The sequence below is a fragment of the Gekko japonicus genome, unplaced genomic scaffold, assembly GCF_001447785.1.
Source record: "Gekko japonicus isolate JY-2015 unplaced genomic scaffold, Gekko_japonicus_V1.1 scaffold455, whole genome shotgun sequence".
In the NCBI taxonomy this organism is placed as follows: Eukaryota; Metazoa; Chordata; class Lepidosauria; order Squamata; family Gekkonidae; genus Gekko; species Gekko japonicus.
In genome coordinates, this window is record NW_015166436.1 from 481,663 (window position 1) to 498,440 (window position 16,778).

The window sequence follows — 16,778 nt, forward strand, 5'->3', positions numbered from 1 at the left end:
GCCGCGGGGAAGGGAAGGAAGCGCCGTGCGTGGCTGCCCCTGCCTGCCTGCCGTCGGGAGGGGAGGACCCAGTCGCACGGAGTTCCGCCGGCCTCGCTCCCCGCGGAGGGAAATCGGGGCGAGGGAGGGACCGGCTCCCGAGGAGGAAGTGCGGCGCTGGGTCGGACGCAGCCGGGGTAGGCAGTTAAGTGGGGCCAAGTCCGAGTCCGGCGGCCCCTTTAAGACCGATGAAGTTTCCCGCAGGGCGTTCCTGCCGTTTCGGGGGAGCTGGAGAAGTGGAGGAGGAGGCGGCAGCGAGGCCGGTCTCTGCCCGCCAGGTAGTTTGCCAGCCGGCCGGCAGGCCGACTCCCAAAAGAAGGAGGCGGCGGCAAGGCCGGCGCAGGAGACGCTGTTGCACTTTGGGGGGGGGATTTAAACATCCCCCCGAAAGTTTTCCGAAAGTTTTTTTAACTTTTTTTATTTTTGTGCACATATGGGGACTGCCCCACGTGTGCACAAACCTCCCCCTGCCCCCCAAGTGCCCCCAAAGTGCAGTTATAGATATCCGCACGGAGGGGGCAACTTGGGTATTAGTATAAGGATTCTCGGTACCTAGATACCTCATTCTAGATACCAAACTAGAACACTGAATTCAGGGGTCATTTTGTAGAAAAAGAGGTGCAGGAGCTCATTAGCATAACTCACTAGCATAACTTGTTTGCATATGCCACACCCACTGACATCACTGGAAGTGTGTCATAAGGAAACACCCACCACTCAGGCTCCACTGGATTGTTTTGGATTGCTAGGTATGGGGGGGGGGGGAACGATGTGCAGATCTGTCCTCACAGAGGAGGGAGAGTTTGTACCTGAATAAAACTTGGTCTTAAAGGAACCACTGGAGTGTTTTGGATTGCTAGCTATGGGGGGGGGGAACGCACAGATCTGCCCTCAGAACTTGTACCTGAAAGTGGGGGGGAGGCTCTGCAACTTACCTGGCTGCTTCTTGCTCCTCGTGGCCCGACTGAGGGCTGCTGGGAGCAGGGGGCGGGGCTTGCTGCATATGCCCACCCCCTGGGCTCCTTACTGCTGGAGCTCTGCTCCTGTGCGCTCCCACAGGAAATGACCCCTGATTGAATTAATACTCCCCTGAGGCCAAAAGTTTAACACCTTGAAGTATTTCCTTGAGAACTTTGTCCATTGTTTAACGAGAAAAACATCTGCCTAAATGTCTGAGATGCTGTAGACAGCCTCCTAAAATTTGTCTAGTGTCAATTTTTCTCTTCAACAAATGCTGAAAATACAAACAAAGCTGTGAACTAGTGTGGATGCAGGACGGCAAAAGAGGCCACCGTTATGTCCCCGGGCCCGCGCCAGAGTGCTGCGGCCCACGGGAGGCCAGAAGAGGCCCCCCCCGCTGAATCTCCGGGCCTGCACCGAAGTGCTGCGGCCCGCGGGAGGGCAGAGGAGGGCCCCCCCACTGCCTCGACGGGCCCATGCGGGAGCGCTGCAGCCAGCGGGAGTCCAGAAGAGGCCCCCTCGCTGCTTGTCTGGGCCCGCGCTGGAGAGCTGCGGCCTGCAGAAGGCCAGATGAGGCCCCCTGCTGCTTCCCCTGCCCCAGGCCAGAGCACTGAAGAAGCCCCCTCATCGCCTCCCCGGGTAAGTGAGGGTTCCATGGGGGGTCCTCCCCGAGCCAGCACCGGAGCGGGGTGAGGGATCCGCGGGGGTGGCTTGATTGGGGGGGCCTCCCCCCATCTCTTTGCCCTCTTTCTTTCACTCCTTTCCTTCCCCTTCCTTTTCTTTCCCTCCTTCTTCCTTTCTTGATCTTTCTCTTTCTTTCTTTCCCTCCTTTCATTCTCTCCTTTTCCTCTTTTCCTCCATGTTTCCTTCTCTTTCTTTTCCTCTTCCCTTCCTTCTTTCCTTCTCTCTTTTTATTCCCTCTTTCCTGTCTTCTTTCATTCTCTTTCTTTCTCTCTTTCCTTCCTTCTTTCCTTCTCTCTACTCTCTCTCTCTTTCCTTCCCTCTTTTCTCCTTCTGTGACCCAACTCTAGTGAGAAGGGGTTTAAACTTTAAACCCCTTTGCTCCCCCCTGCCGCTGGGGAAGGGGAGGCTTTTGAAGATGTCTTTCCCCCCTTTTGCTTCCCCTTCTGACATCAGTTCCGGTAATGTCAGGGGGTGTTGCATATGCTAATGAGCTATTATGCTAATAGCCTAGTAGCTCATTAACATACTGTATGCTAATAAGCTTCTGCAGCTCTTTTTCTACGAAATGACCCCTGCTCAGAAATAAGAACACGGGACACCATTTTCATTTTATAGCTATTTTAGCATAATTCAATCCATACCTCAAAACAATAGCCTTTTAATGGAAGATTCTGAAATTGCTGTGGGTTGTAATCCATTCAGATTTCCTTTTTATTTGCAGGTCAGTACTGATCGAAACCTTTTACAGAAATCCATAAAAGTTACTAACCCAGGGAAAAAAATAGCCTACTGTTAGCACATCACCCACTAGCTACTCATAGTTCATCAACAACCAGAAAGATAAAAAGAACCAACTCTTCCTCTTTAGGTAACTTCTGGTGTACCACGAGTGCATGTTCTTTTACAAGCCTCGTCTGTATATATTTTGGAAGGGGTCATCTTAATAAAAATGGGGATTTTTTTTTCTAACTAAAGAGGTTTTAACCCTGATAATGTATACATCGTTTTGGGGGGATTCTTCTGCAGATTATTACGAGCAAGCCCATATTTCTACCTGAGTTTTTAAAAAATTAATGACTTGAAAGCAAAGTTTGCGACAGAAAGAAAATCACAATGCTCTATTTAAATAATCACCATAAGAGAGGACAGAAGGTGGTTTTGGCAGCAAGCTGTTCTGTACGTACAAACCCTTCGGCACCCCTATTGAAAAGGTAACAATATGCTACAGAAATCCAACAATCAGAGAACTGTAGCCTGAGGACACACCCATAGTAGCTTAGGGAGTCACCTATGGCATTCTGTAGTTCTGAAAAAGTAGAAGGCATAATAAAACCTGAATAAAATAATATATTGCTGTTTTATAACTCTCTTCTCCAGCTGACAGCCTACATCTATCCGCTGATTTATTGTGGCAATAAACTCCACTCCATATGATATGCTCCAAATCAGATGCCGAGTTTGGCAAGGTGATCAAAGCAAATTTGGGAATTCAATTCGTATTTCAAGTGGTGATGATTTTACTGTAGTGTAACGAAATAATACCATAATGCCCTTCCAAAACAAGATGGAAATGAACTCCTACTGCCACCTGATGGCAACGTAAAGAGATAATTTGCGTAGGGTAGCCACTGGCATATGTAAGGAACCCAACCCCTTCCCGACCCCTCCAAACACAGCCACCATTTTAAAAATGCTTTCCTTTTTATTGCTTTTTCTTCAGGAAGGAAAGGATAGCAAATCAAAAAGTGCCATAACATGAATCATTGGTTGGCCTCAATTCAATTAGACAGAGATAAAAATTGCAGGAGGCAGCAGTATCGCTTAGGGCATGGCTGACCTGGCGGTGCAATAAAACGAAGCCAATTTTCTCTTCCATTATTTTGCAACATGATGTAGATACCTTGTCTTGTATTGCAGGCATCCCAAGGCTGTTTTAGAAGGTCAACAGTCACCAAGTAGAAATAGCTTTATGGGTGCAAAAAAACAAAAGGGGGGGGGGGGTCTGGATATCTCTGATCATCATAGTAGACCCGGCTTCACTTTGACCACGACTGTCCCTAATGCAACACTCAGATAGATAAGACAGTGCCTTCTTGCATGATTCAAGAAGCTGGAGCATGATAAATAAAGAGGATCACATGGCGCAGCATTTTTCTCTACTGTACCATTCTAGGTTTGCCAGGCCAATCCCAACAGCCAATGGGAGGGTTGGGGGCAGGGGCATCACCACGAGGGTCATAATGTCACTTCCGGGGAAGATCCGGAAGCAACAGTGGTAGTGCTAAAGCTACCGCTGTTGCTTCTGGATCTTTCCCGGAAGTGATGACATGACGCTTGCAATGCCAGTGAGCCTCCTGAGCGACAGGAGCTCAGAGAAGGGGATGCCCAGCCCCAATCAGGGACTTGGGTGGCCTGCAACATTTATACTGAAGCTCAATTGAAGAAGAAGATGATGAAGAGATTGGATTTATACCCCGCCCTTCACTTGGAGTCTCAGAGCGGCTTACAAACTCCTTTCCCTTCCCCTCTCCACAACAGACACCCTGTGAGGTGGGTGGGGCTGAGAGAACTCTGACACAAACTGCTCTTTTTCAAGGACAGCTGTGCCAGAGCTTGTGACTGACCCATGGTCACATCAGCAGGTGCAAGTGGAGGAGTGGGGAATCAAACCAGGTTCTCCCAGATTAGAGTCCGCACACTTAACCACTACACCAAACTGGCTCTCATAAAGTGGGCATAAAGTGTTTGAATGCTGATCCATATTGTGTTCCATAAAGTGTTTGAATGCTGATCCATATTGGAACCATTCACTCGGACATAGCTTCTGCAGGGGCCTCTTCCCCCCCAAAAAAAGAAAACCCCAACTTGTGAATTCCCAACTGTCATCTTGGTGTCGTGGTTAAGTGCGCAGACTCTAATCTGGGAGAACCGGGTTTGATTCCCCACTCCTCCACTTGCACCTGGCTGGATGACCTTGGGCAAGCCGTAGGTCTGATAAGAGCTGTCCTTGAAAAAGAGCAATTTCTGTCAAGAGCTCTCTCAGCCCCACCTGCCTCACAGGGTGTCTGTTGTGGGGAGGGGAAGGGAAAGGAGTTTGTAAGCAGCAGAAATTCTACTTTGTGAGCTACTGGGATTAAAGTTGTGAGCGAGCGATTTGGCTGCTGTATCAATTAGTTTGCTCTGGAGCCCCATCCTTCCTGAGCTGAGACAAAAATGTGTGAGCCAGAGGCTAAAAAACTGAGCTATCTCACACTGACCCAGCTTAGAGGGAACACTGGGGTATATGGAAAGAGACAGTCCTTCTGCCTGGAATGGTAGAGACAGCCGAGAGTTGCACCACACGCAGCTCAAACACATGCATGATTAAGAATACCGCTGTATAACAACAAGTTGCAGTATGCCCAAATCACAAATTACAACTAAGATACCACACAAGCATTTCAGAGAAACTACAGTGGTCTGAAGGGATTGCATACAAAGGCAATATGGTGTTATTGTGACAGTAGCCTTTTCATGCAAAAGTTCAGGAATCCTTTGCACATGGTGTGACCTACTAGCTGACAGAGGAAACGAAAATGGATTAACAGGCGGCTTGCTGTATCATGGACCTTTGTCCTAGGACACCAGCAATATTTCTGGCAGTCAGACCCACCTGATCGTAAGGAAACCTGAAAATACTGTTCCACACTTGGGATTTACTACAAGGATTTTGTGCAGAATCTTACTACACTAGATGAACTAGGACAGGGGACAGAATTATGCTTTGGTAGGATGGCTAGCACTACCCCCATGCATGTTATGGCACTTTCTAGTGTGTGTGTGTGTGTGTGTGTGTGTGTGTGTGAGAGAGAGAGAGAGAGAGAGAGAGAGAGAGAGAGAGAGAGAGATCTGCTACAACAGATGAAATAAGACAGGGCTTTGCACCACCCCTATTGCCTGTTAAGTTGCCTCTTAATGTGTGTGTGTGTGAGAAAGCGGGGGGGGGGGAGAAGGGGGAGGTAGAGAGAGGTGAGAGGAAATGAAGGAGAGTACTTAGTTTAAAAAGTGGACACTCATTGACAAGGATATCTGTCAACCTCGCTTGCCAAATATGTCCTGTTTTCTTACACTCACGTTCTGTTGCATTAGGGGTTATCGTTCCACATTTCATTATCCCATTGGTTGTGTTATGGATTCACATGTCTCCTTCTACCATTCCTATGTTGCACACAGCCTTGCTCTTCTTCACTGCTGTTTATCATCTCTGCTGGGAAGGGGGGGGGAGTGGCTGCATGGAGCTGTCTGCTTGGCTTGGTTAATGTCAGCTCTGTTGCAGTTCTCAGTTCAAGCCATATCCACAACACAGAGGAAACTGGAATCTGGCACACACACCTAGTATTCCCACATTAATTAAGAGAAAAAACCCCAAGTGACTTTTAACCAGCAGCACTCTTGCCCAGCGCAAGCCAAAACACAGACGGGGCAGAATGGTGGCTGCGGGAGCCCCACTTTGCAAATCTGAGGCCTCAAGGGTGAAGAAACATGTGATATGAACACAGAGAAGTCAAGAGTGAATTCTTCAGCCGTGTGCGAGCCGGGCTTCACCCCAGCTTCACAATTTGCACAATTAGACATATGTACAAACTGGAGGCTGTGGAAGGTCAGTAGTTCAGCAGTTCGAGACCCAAGTGTGCCGCATGACGGAGTGAGCTCCCGTCTCTAGTTCCAGCTCCTGTCAACCTAGCAGTTCGAAAGCAAGAAATTGCAAGTAGATCAATAGGTACCGCTTCGGTGGGAAGGTAACAGCATTCCGTGCGCCTTGGTGTTTAGTCATGCCGGCCACATGACCACGGAAATGTCTTCGGACAGCGCTGGCTCTTCGGCTTTGAAACGGAGATGAGCACCGCAACCCTAGAGTCGGACTCGACTGGCTTTCGAGCAAGGGAACCTTTACCTTTTTACATACACACATCCATGTGTGAAAATCAAACACTGGTTCAACAACCATCAGTCTCGCCCCTTCTTTCTATACTTCAAGCAGTTACCCACCCACCCCTTAACTTTTAGAGCACCACCTGAGTCCTCTTCCAAGTTTACATCCAAATAATGCCTTCCTGGTTAAAAAGATACACATATATTTAACAATACAAAGTTGCTCCAGGGGTTGGAGTTGGGTTCATAACATCACAGCTACTAGTCAATCAGTACGACCTACAGCTGGTCCCCCCCCCCCCCAGCTCAGTCCAGGAGGGAACAATAAATATTTCAAGAGAATGAAATGAGGCTGCTTTCAGAATGGCTATAGTAATTAAGTGCTGTCAAGTCACAACCAATTTATGACACAACCCCAGAAAGGTTCCTACCTCATGGGGCTTTCAAGGCAAGAGATGAGTTGAGGCGGTTCGCCATTGCCTTCCCCGCATAACAACCCTAGCCTCCCTTGGTGGTCTCCCGTCCAAGGACAGACCATGGGCAACCCTCTTTAGCTTCCAAGCTCTGACAAGCTCACACTTGCCTGAGCTATTTAGGCCTTGGTCACACAGGCTGGATATCGTGGGGGGAGGCGTGGCTAATTGCCCCGGGGCAGTTTGATTCGTGATTACGTGATCAGACGCGCTGGCGGCACACCACGGGTCCTTCTCTCTGTGTCGGCGGCACACCACGGGTCCTACCCTCGGCGCCGGCGGGTAAACGAGGGATCGGAGGGGAATGCCAGCGCGATCACACCACGGGAGTCTGGAGGCAGCCCGTGACAAACGTTTACTAGTACCTTGGAGGTACTAGTTTTTAAACTTGCATTGTCGGCGGTAAGCCAAGGGTGCGCTCCACTTCCCAGATTTTGGGGTGTGATCGCGCCCGGATAATCCGCCCACCATCCGTGCCTCTCCCGTGGCAACTCTGCTGTGTGACCGGGGCCCTAGAACGCTTATACGGCTTGATAACGTTGAAGTTTGTCTTCATTCTTATGCATAAAATAAATAAAAATCTGGAATTTCCAACAATTCTCAGATATAGAAGGAGGACTTACAGGGGGTAGTCAGAGCACACCTCTGTGCTTGTAGGCTGCCTTTTATTAGTTCATTGATAACCACACAATTTTGAAGGCACTACAAGACTCTAGAGTTCTATCCTCCAAAAGATGCAGAGGTGGGGAAGCATGAAATAATAATAATGAAATAATACCTGTGCCAAGAAAAGCCACACTGATGGCATTGGAGGGAAGGGCTTGAATCCCCTGCATAGGAGTGGCAGCTTAAATCCTCTTGGCAGGAACACAATCAAAGTGGTCTATTCGTCAAAAGGCACTGACATCAGAATACAATAAATCAGGGGTGTCAAATATGCGGCCCGGGGGCCGGATCAGCCCCCCCCCCCCCCCCCCCCCGCCCTCCTCCCCCCCCCCCCGGGCCCACAGTAGTACTGGCTGTCTTTTGCTTCTGCTTCCAGTTCTGTTCTGCGTCATCGTAGGTTTGCAGCTTACAGATATACGCCTGAACAGCATACTCAAGATTGCAACAGCACAGACGTTCTGATGTAATAATTCAGAGCAAGAGGTGTCACTTATCAGACACAGTTAAATAAACAAAATATTGCAAGAGTGCTAATGTTTTAAGCATGTTTTAAAGTAAAAAATACCCCTTTGTGTTTGTGCCCTTTATAAAGTTTATATCTCTACTACCTGGCATTACATTTTATGATGCATATGGCCTGGCCCAACAAGGTCTCATTTATGTCAGATCCGGCCCTCATAACAAATGAGTTTGACACCCCTGCAATAAATGGAAATACATGTGTGTGTTGGGGGGGGGGGGAATCAAAGGCTTATGGCTGACTGTATTGTCTTCTACATTTTAAATTCCATTCTTTGCATTGTTTATGATACATCATGTCTGATACCTTTTTCCTTTGCACTGTTTTTCTAACTTTGTAATTGAGTAATATTGCATTGTTTATTGGATGCCTTATGCTGTCTGAGTCACACTGTTTATATCACGCAATCCACCTTGAGTCTCAGCAAGAAAGGGGAGCTATAAATAAGTAAAGAAATACAATAATGTGCATAAAAGGTTAATAACTGAAGGGGGGGGACACAAAGAAGAGCCAGAAGAGCAATGGAATTTGTTATCGGTCACTAATGAAATATTTGGAATATTTTGAAAACAATGAAAGATATTTCAATGTACTGTTCTTAGGAAGTCTCAAAAACACCCTATTATGGCTATTGTGCAAATACTACCAGTAGAATCCTAAGCACAGTCGCTCCAGTCTAAGCCCACTGAAATCAATACGCTTAGACTGGAATCATTCTTCCTACGACTGCTCTGCTAATGGCACCATTCAGAAATTACTACGTAATATATGCAGAGAAAACCAGAATTGGTGTTTAGACGATGGCTGGAAGGCAAAGAGGTAATTTAGCATACACACACCCATTGGGCTTGGGCCCTGACTTGGATAGCTCAGGCTGGTGTAGTGGTTAAGTGAGCGGACTATAATCTGGTAGAACCAGGTTTGATTCCCCACTCCTCCGCTTGCAGCTGCGGGAGGACCTTGGGCCAAGCCATAGTTCTGTCAGGGCTGTTCTCTGAAGGACAACTCTGAAACGACCTATCTTAGCCCTACCTACCTCACGGGGGAAGGGAAAGGAGTTTGTAAGCTGCTCTGAGATTCTGAGTGAAGGGCGGGGTAGAAATCCAGTCTCTTCTCTCGTCTTCTTCTAACCCTGGTCTCATCAGATCTTGGACATTAAGCAGGGTCAGGCCTGGTTAGTACTTGGATGGGAGACCACCGAGGACGTCTAGGCTTGCAACGCAGAGACGGGCAACAGGAAACCACCTCTGAACGTCTCTTGCCTCAAAAGCCTCACCGGGTCACCGTGAGTCAGTAGCAACCTGAAAGCCAGAAAAGGGGTGGGTGGGCTTGGGTGTACCCAGCGGAATTCTTTTTAAAAACTTGGGTCTGCATATCCAGCTATCCATCCATACACGGAAGGTGGAGCCCTCCTCCATTCCCACAGCCCCTTCTGACCTCCAGAAAGGCCATCTGTGGCGCTGTGGGGCTTACACGGAAGAACAGTGGCCCATGCCAGGGGCTGGAGTAAGCAGGGATGACGGAATGCAACGGTTCCTCCTCCCTCTTCCACAAGCACAGCTCCACTGAGGACAAGTGCATCCCGCACCCTTCCTCACCCCACCCCCTAACCCAGTGGTGGCGAACCTATGGCACGGGAGCCAGAGGTGGCACTCAGAGCCCTCTCTGTGGGCACGCGTGCCATCGCCCCAGCCAGGCCCAGACCGTCATTAAACTGTGGAATTCTCTGCCAAATAATTTCAAGTAAATGAAAGCATTTGGGATTGCTTTCCTTACTTTGTTTGGATCATCTTAAGTTAATGTATGAGTTGTTTTTTCTAAAGTAAAACCTCAGTATTCAGGTTAAATTGCCGTGTTGCGATAAATAAGTGGGTTTTGGGTCGCAGTTTGGGCACTCGGTCTCTAAAAGGTTCGCCATCACTGCCCTAACCCGTACAGCTATTCCTCCACATGGGTCCAATAACCTCAGGAACTATCTTTCCAGGGTCCACATGAATGGAAAAGAACGTAGGGAGGTCCTGTGTGCCTTCTGCATGTAGATGTTTGGGTGCAAGCCCGTGTTTTCTTTCAGTGGCAGACCCTTACTCCAAATGTGCCACAAACTGCTTTTGAGATTCCCCTGGTTCCATAGCCACTTGCTATACAGGTAGGTACCTTAAACACAGACAACCAGTTTCACAGTTTTTTGGTTGCTAGCCTATGGTAACTGTGTGAATACTGCCTCGCCTACCGTTGGAATAAATATCACTTCAAAGAGAATGACCCCCAGTGAATAAATGAAGCATCTAGAGTATCTGCACTGATACTCCTCCTCCTCCTCTACTTCATTTTAATCTGACCTAATATTGTTCAAGGAGCTGCGGTGGCTCAAGTGGTTAAGACGCTGAACTGCAGGCTGTGGAAGGTCAGTAGTTCAGCAGTTCGAGACCCGGGTACCGCATGACGGAGTGAGCTCCCGTCTCTAGTTCCAGCTCCTGCCAACCTAGCAGTTCGAAAGGAAGAAATTGCAAGTAGATAAATAGGGACCACTTCGGTGGGAAGGTAACAGTGTTCCGTGCGCCTTGGTGTTTAGCCATGCCGGCCACATGACCACGGAAACGTCTTCGGACAGCGCTGGCTCTTCAGCTTTGAAACGGAGATGAGCACCGCAACCCTAGAGTTGGATTCGACTGGCTTTTGAGCAAGGGAACCTTTACCTTTAATATTGTTCTAACACATCTTGATTCCGCATAATTTATCTATTGTGTTACTAAATCTTTCAGCCAAGGCTTTCTGCAAGCATCCCTAGCCCGGGTTATTGTGTGGACAAGTCTAAAATGTTATTATAGCAGGAACATAAGAAAGGGCTAAATTTATTATGAAGAGTAAAGAAATACAGTTACAGAGAATAGTCTAAAGTTAGAGTCCAGTAGTTCAGACCAACTCGGCTGCCCACCTTGATCTAGAGAATAGTCTAATATTAGAAATATTACCATTCAGAATCCTGGATTAAAGAGGTTTTCCACCTTCCTTTTCTAAAATCCCCCAGGGATTGCATTTATGAAAAGCAAGGATGTTCTAAGAGCTCATTCCTGTGCAAGAATGGCACGATTTCCTAAAATGCTCTAGGGAGACTCTACCTTTCCATGTCTGTATGAATCACATATTCACAGTTGCTCAATGGAGGCATAATAGGCAAAAAAGGGATGCTATATAAAGGAAGTAAAGAGACACATTTAAAAATCTCATTTAGACGACTCTTGGGTGTTCTTTTGAAGCACATCCCATTGAAGAAGCATCGCAACAGCTGTAGATTCCAACCCCACTTTTACGAATAGCGATGTTTAGCATTCTGGTGATGGAACACTGTTCAAAGATTCCTTCTTAAAGGTTCCCATTCTCATGTACACACAACAGTATCATAATGAAAAGTACGCAATCTGCCCTCATAATTTGGATAACGATGGTCAGCACGTGGTCGCGCCTAAGACGCATAGCACGAAACATGAGTGCTACCCTGGGGATTAAAAATGTGCCAGAAAGTTAAACTGGGAGAACAAACAATTGTGTTACAAAGCCTCTCTAATTCTGGTAGCATTACTCAATAAGGAACTGTGATAAATTGCAAAAAGCTGACCATTTAGAATAATCCTCCTTCACAGCATGCGACTGGTTGTCAAGACAAGTTCCTCTTCCTCGCTGAGTTCTTCTTCAAAAAGTCTCCCCTCAAAAAAACAAAAAGTTCAAAAGCAAGGAAATGGAATCAGCGCTCACAATTAGTGCCCTCTCTGCAAAAAAAAAAAGGTACCATGGACTGCAAAAAAAAAGACAAATAAATGGGTTCTAGATCAAATAAGTGGAGCTGCGGTGGCTCAAGTGGTTAAGACGGTGAACTGCAGGCTATGGAGGGTCGGTAGTTCAGCAGTTCGAGACCCAAGTGTGCCGCATGATGGAGTGAGCTCCCGTCTCCGGTCCCAGTTCCTGCCAACCTAGCAGTCTGAAAGCAAGAAATTGCAAGTAGATAAATAGGTACCACTTCGGTGGGAAGGTAACAGCGTTCCGTGCGCCTCGGTGTTTAGTCATGCCGGCCACATGACCACGGAAACGTCTTCGGACAGCGCTGGCTCTTCGGCTTTGAAACGGAGATGAGCACCGCAACCCTAGAGTCGGACTCGACTGGCTTTCGAGCAAGGGAACCTTTACCTTTACTAGATCAAATAAAGCCAAAGTTCTTCCTAGAAGTTAAATGACTGAACTGAGGCTAGTGACAAGAGTCACTAGAAAGACAATAATGCCTGGGAAAGTTGAAGGCAGCAAGAAAAGAGGAAGACAAACATGAGATGGAATGGACTCAAGCAAGGAAGCCACAAAGGCCCTCAGTTTGCAAGACATAAGGCAAGACTGTAAACAATAGGACATTTTGGCGGTCATTAATTCAGAGAGTCACCATGAATTCAGAAGCGACTTGACGGCACTTAACAGACACATGCATTATCAGAGCAATCCCACAATAATCCCCCTCTATGGCAGGCCAAAATCAAGGCGGAAGACAAATGTAATATACAAAGGAAACTCACAGCACTGTCAACGGGCTGACAGCTCTATTTTAAAAATATTGCTTCTTTGTGCACGCCAATGATAAAGGGTTGAAGGAGTAACACACAAAGATTTAATCCATCTCTGAAGCCCTTTCTGGTGTCAGCACTTGGTTTCCCAGCTACAGCAGAAGGTGAGTTGAAGGTAACCAAGAATAACATTCTAGAGTTAAGCCCCTTACCCCTCACTCTTGCTCAAAAAAGCACGGGGCACTATAAACAAAACCATCTGCCCTAATCTCCATACCACACAAACAGTGGACAACTCTTGCCACCTCACATACCACGCTTGCTCACAAAATAAGCTCCGTGCACCCACCCTTTGCTTTGCTTTTTCCAGAGACGTGTCCAGGCAGACATTTTACAGCCTCCCCAATTGCATGCCACATAGACACCAAGTGAACTTGTGCCTCGTGCATCTGCACAAGGCACAGTACTCCTCACCAACAGGGGAGGGGCTGTGGCTCACTGGTAGAGCATCTGCTTCACATGCAGAAGGCCCCTGGTTCGATCCCCGGCATCTCCAGTTGAAAGAACCAAGCGATCAGTGATGTGAAGGACCTCTGCCTGAGACCCTGGAGAGCCACTGCCAGTCTGAGTAGACAGTGGTGACTTTGATGGACCGAGGGTCTGATTCACTATAAGGCAGTTCAACAAATTTAGTAAACAGTGGGTGTGAGTTTAAGGGCTGCGGGGATTTCCTCCAGCCTAAGAGGTTCTTCTGTTGGCGGATGAGCCACGGAAGTTGGATGAAGCCTTCTCAGGATGCAGGCCCACACAGAATAGCCACACACAGGGCTCTTTTTGTAGAAAAAGCCCAACAGGAACTCATTCGCATAATAGGCCACACCCAACACCATAAACTCATTAGCATATTAGGCCACACCCTGCAAGCACAGCTCATTAGCACATTAGGACGCACCCCCATGTTACCAGAAGTGTGGTCATCCAGCCACACTCACCTTTTGCTTCTTATTCTGCTTACCTTGTTTGTTGTCAACCAGGGCTTTTTTGTAGCAGGAACTCCTTTGCATGTAGCCAATCCTAATGAATTTCTGCTGTTGGGTGTGGCCTATTATGCTAATGAGTTCCTGCTGGGCGTGGCCAACCTGGGAGCCAGACGGAACTCCGTTCCTGTGCGTTCCTGCCCAAAAATAGCCGTGGCCACACAAATGATCTACCAGGCTGACCAGTCCAGTGACCCCCCCGAGCAACTGTGCTGCCCCCCCACGTCCCTTTCTGATTATTTATTTGTGCGGTGATCACACACACACATCACCTTCTTTCCAATTTCTCCTTGCTGCTGTGTTCCTCAGGCTCAGAAATCACACTGCAAATCCTTGCAGATGTGTTTGCTGCATGGATAAGCAAACATATAGGTTTTTCAACACAGAAAACATACATTGAGAATAGGGGGAAATGCTGGATGGAGGACGTAAAGGCAGCCCCTGTCAATCTACTGATAAGAAATGCTAACAAGCAATTTGTTTGCAATTATACTTTGATACTTGAAGTGTAAATAAGAAATTACAGCTGCCGGAAAAACGCAACCTGAGCATTTTTGACTATTATTTTCAAACGTGTTCTTTTTGTTCTGTCCACCAGGTGGCACAGCACTATACTTTAAAAAATACAGTCCCTATCTAATTCTTTCAAAAAGCACTGCCTCCAACCATAACATATTATAATCCAGATAATCCTATTTAAATAAGGAATAGATTATTTCTGAACTACAGCTACCATGACTCAGGACACGGAAAGTATTCTTTCACCACAGAATATTATTTGCACTACGTTCTGAGAGAATTTCTGTCTTGGTTTAAAAGCCTCGTCTTTTACATACAGAGAAACACATTAGGTCCAGCGTTCCGTCTGAACTGAGTTAGTGTGAGCTAAACTCACCGTTATTAAGCCTCCAGCTCACACATTTTTGTCCGAGCTCAGGAAGGATGGGGCTCCAGAGCAAACTAATCGATGCAGCAGCCAAATCGCTTGCTCACAACTTTAATGCCCGAAGATCACAAAGCAGAATCTTTGCTCACAAGACTCCACCCGCTTAGAGGGAACATTGCAGGGGTCCCCAACCTTTTTGAGACTGCGGGTACCTTTGGAATTCTGACAAAGGGCGGTGGGCACATCCACAAAATGGCAGTCATAGGAGGCGGGGCCAGCCACAAAATGGCAAGGAGCGAGGTTATGTAGAACTCTAGTATGTATGTATGCAGGGCTCTTTTTGTAGAAAACGCCCAGCAGGAACTCATTAGCATAATAGGCCAAACCCAACAGCAGAAACTCATTAGCATATTAGGCCACACCCCTGACAGCATAGGTCATTAGCACATTAGGCCGCACCCCCATGTTACCAGAAGTGTGGTTATCCAGCCACACCCACCTTTTGCTTCATATTCTGTTTACCTTGTTTGTTTCAAAACCCAGGGCTTTTTTGGGAGCAGGAATTCCTTTGCCTGTTAGGCCACACACCACTAATGTAGCCAATCCTAATGAGCTTCTGCTGTTGGGTGTGGCCTATTATGCTAATGAGTCCCTGCTGGGTGTGGCCAACTTGGGAGGCAGCCGGAACTCTGTTCCTGTGCGTTCCTGCCCAAAATTAGCCATGTATGTATGTATGTATGTATGTATGTATTAAATTTATACCCCGCCCTACCCCAAAAATGGGCTCAGGGCGGTTTACAACATAAAATCAACAAACAATAAAAACAATAAACAGCAATAGCAGATAAAACCGAATCCCATGCCTTATGGAATTATTACCCCAAGAAATATCCAGGACAGCAGGGCACTGGAAAACGGCCATGGACAGGACGGGGGGTGGGCGGGGCAGAATGGCTTGAACGCCCACCACCTCAACCAAAGGCCTGGCGGAACAGCTCTGTTTTGCCAGCCCTGCAGAACTGTACTAGGTCCTGCAGAGCCCTGATCTCAAATGGGAGCATGTTCCACCAGGCCAGGGCCAGGGCAGAAAAAAACCCCTCACCCTGGTTGAGGCTAAGCAGATATCCCTCAGGCCAGGGACCAACAGGAGATATTGATCAGAAGAGCGTAAAGCTCTCCAGGGCTCATATGGGGAGAGGCGGTCCCAAAGGTATGTTGGTCCCAGGTCGCATAGGGCTTTAAAGGTCAAAACCATAACCCTGAACTGGATCCGGTACTCGATCGGCAGCCAGCGCAACACCAGTTGAATGCATGCCTGCGCAGGCCTCGCCGTCAATAGGTGTGCTGCCGCATTCTGCACTACCTGCAATTTCCGGATCAAGCTCAAGGGTAGCATGAAGTAACCAACACTTCATGCAGAAGCTCTTTTTAACAGGATGCCTTTTAATCTGCACACCCAATCAGAAGCCCTGCTTACCCAGCCCTGTGTCAGGATCCACAGCAAATGAGGTACACACTTCCAGGAAGGTTTTACTTTTATTGAAAAGCCATAGATGCAATAACATGAACACTGTTAGGAATGGCGGGTTACCTATGCGCATAATAGGATATAGGGCATTCGTATGCGCCCCCCCATAGCAATACCCAATTAGAGGGCCTCCTGCGCGCGGGCATTTGGCAGATTCTCTAATGGCTGCGAAGCTGGGAACGTAAGAAGCTCCCACGAAACCTAGACAGTACCAACTCCTCCAGTGACCTTGAGAGATACGCGTTACAGCTTTGAAGCGATTATGCACATGGGAAGGAATGCAAAGCAATTAGGAACATATACCACACTCATGGCAGCGTTAGCTGACACCCTGGTGGGTGCGAGAAAAGATGTTGGCGGGTACCACACTGGGGAGCCTTGCATTAGGTGAACTTGTATGTTTCCTTAAAAATTTACAGTTATAATGTGGCTAGAGACATATTAAGAGTCCCACGTGAAATAGCGTGGAATGGACGAATGCAGGGACAAATCACTGGGAAATTTTGCCTTGATTCCAGTTTCCCCCTTCA

The 16,778-nt window shown here is 47.6% G+C and overlaps 1 protein-coding gene and 1 non-coding gene across 10 annotated transcripts in view; one reads left to right on the forward strand and one right to left on the reverse strand.

Moving 5' to 3' along the window:
• APBB2 (amyloid beta (A4) precursor protein-binding, family B, member 2) overlaps window positions 1–16,778 on the reverse strand; it is a 164,381-nt gene that overhangs the window by 116,315 nt on the left and 31,288 nt on the right. The gene's annotated exons all lie outside the window — the stretch shown is intronic.
• Window positions 13,282–13,353, forward strand: TRNAV-CAC. Its single transcript has one exon. It is a non-coding gene; the product is annotated as a tRNA-Val (tRNA).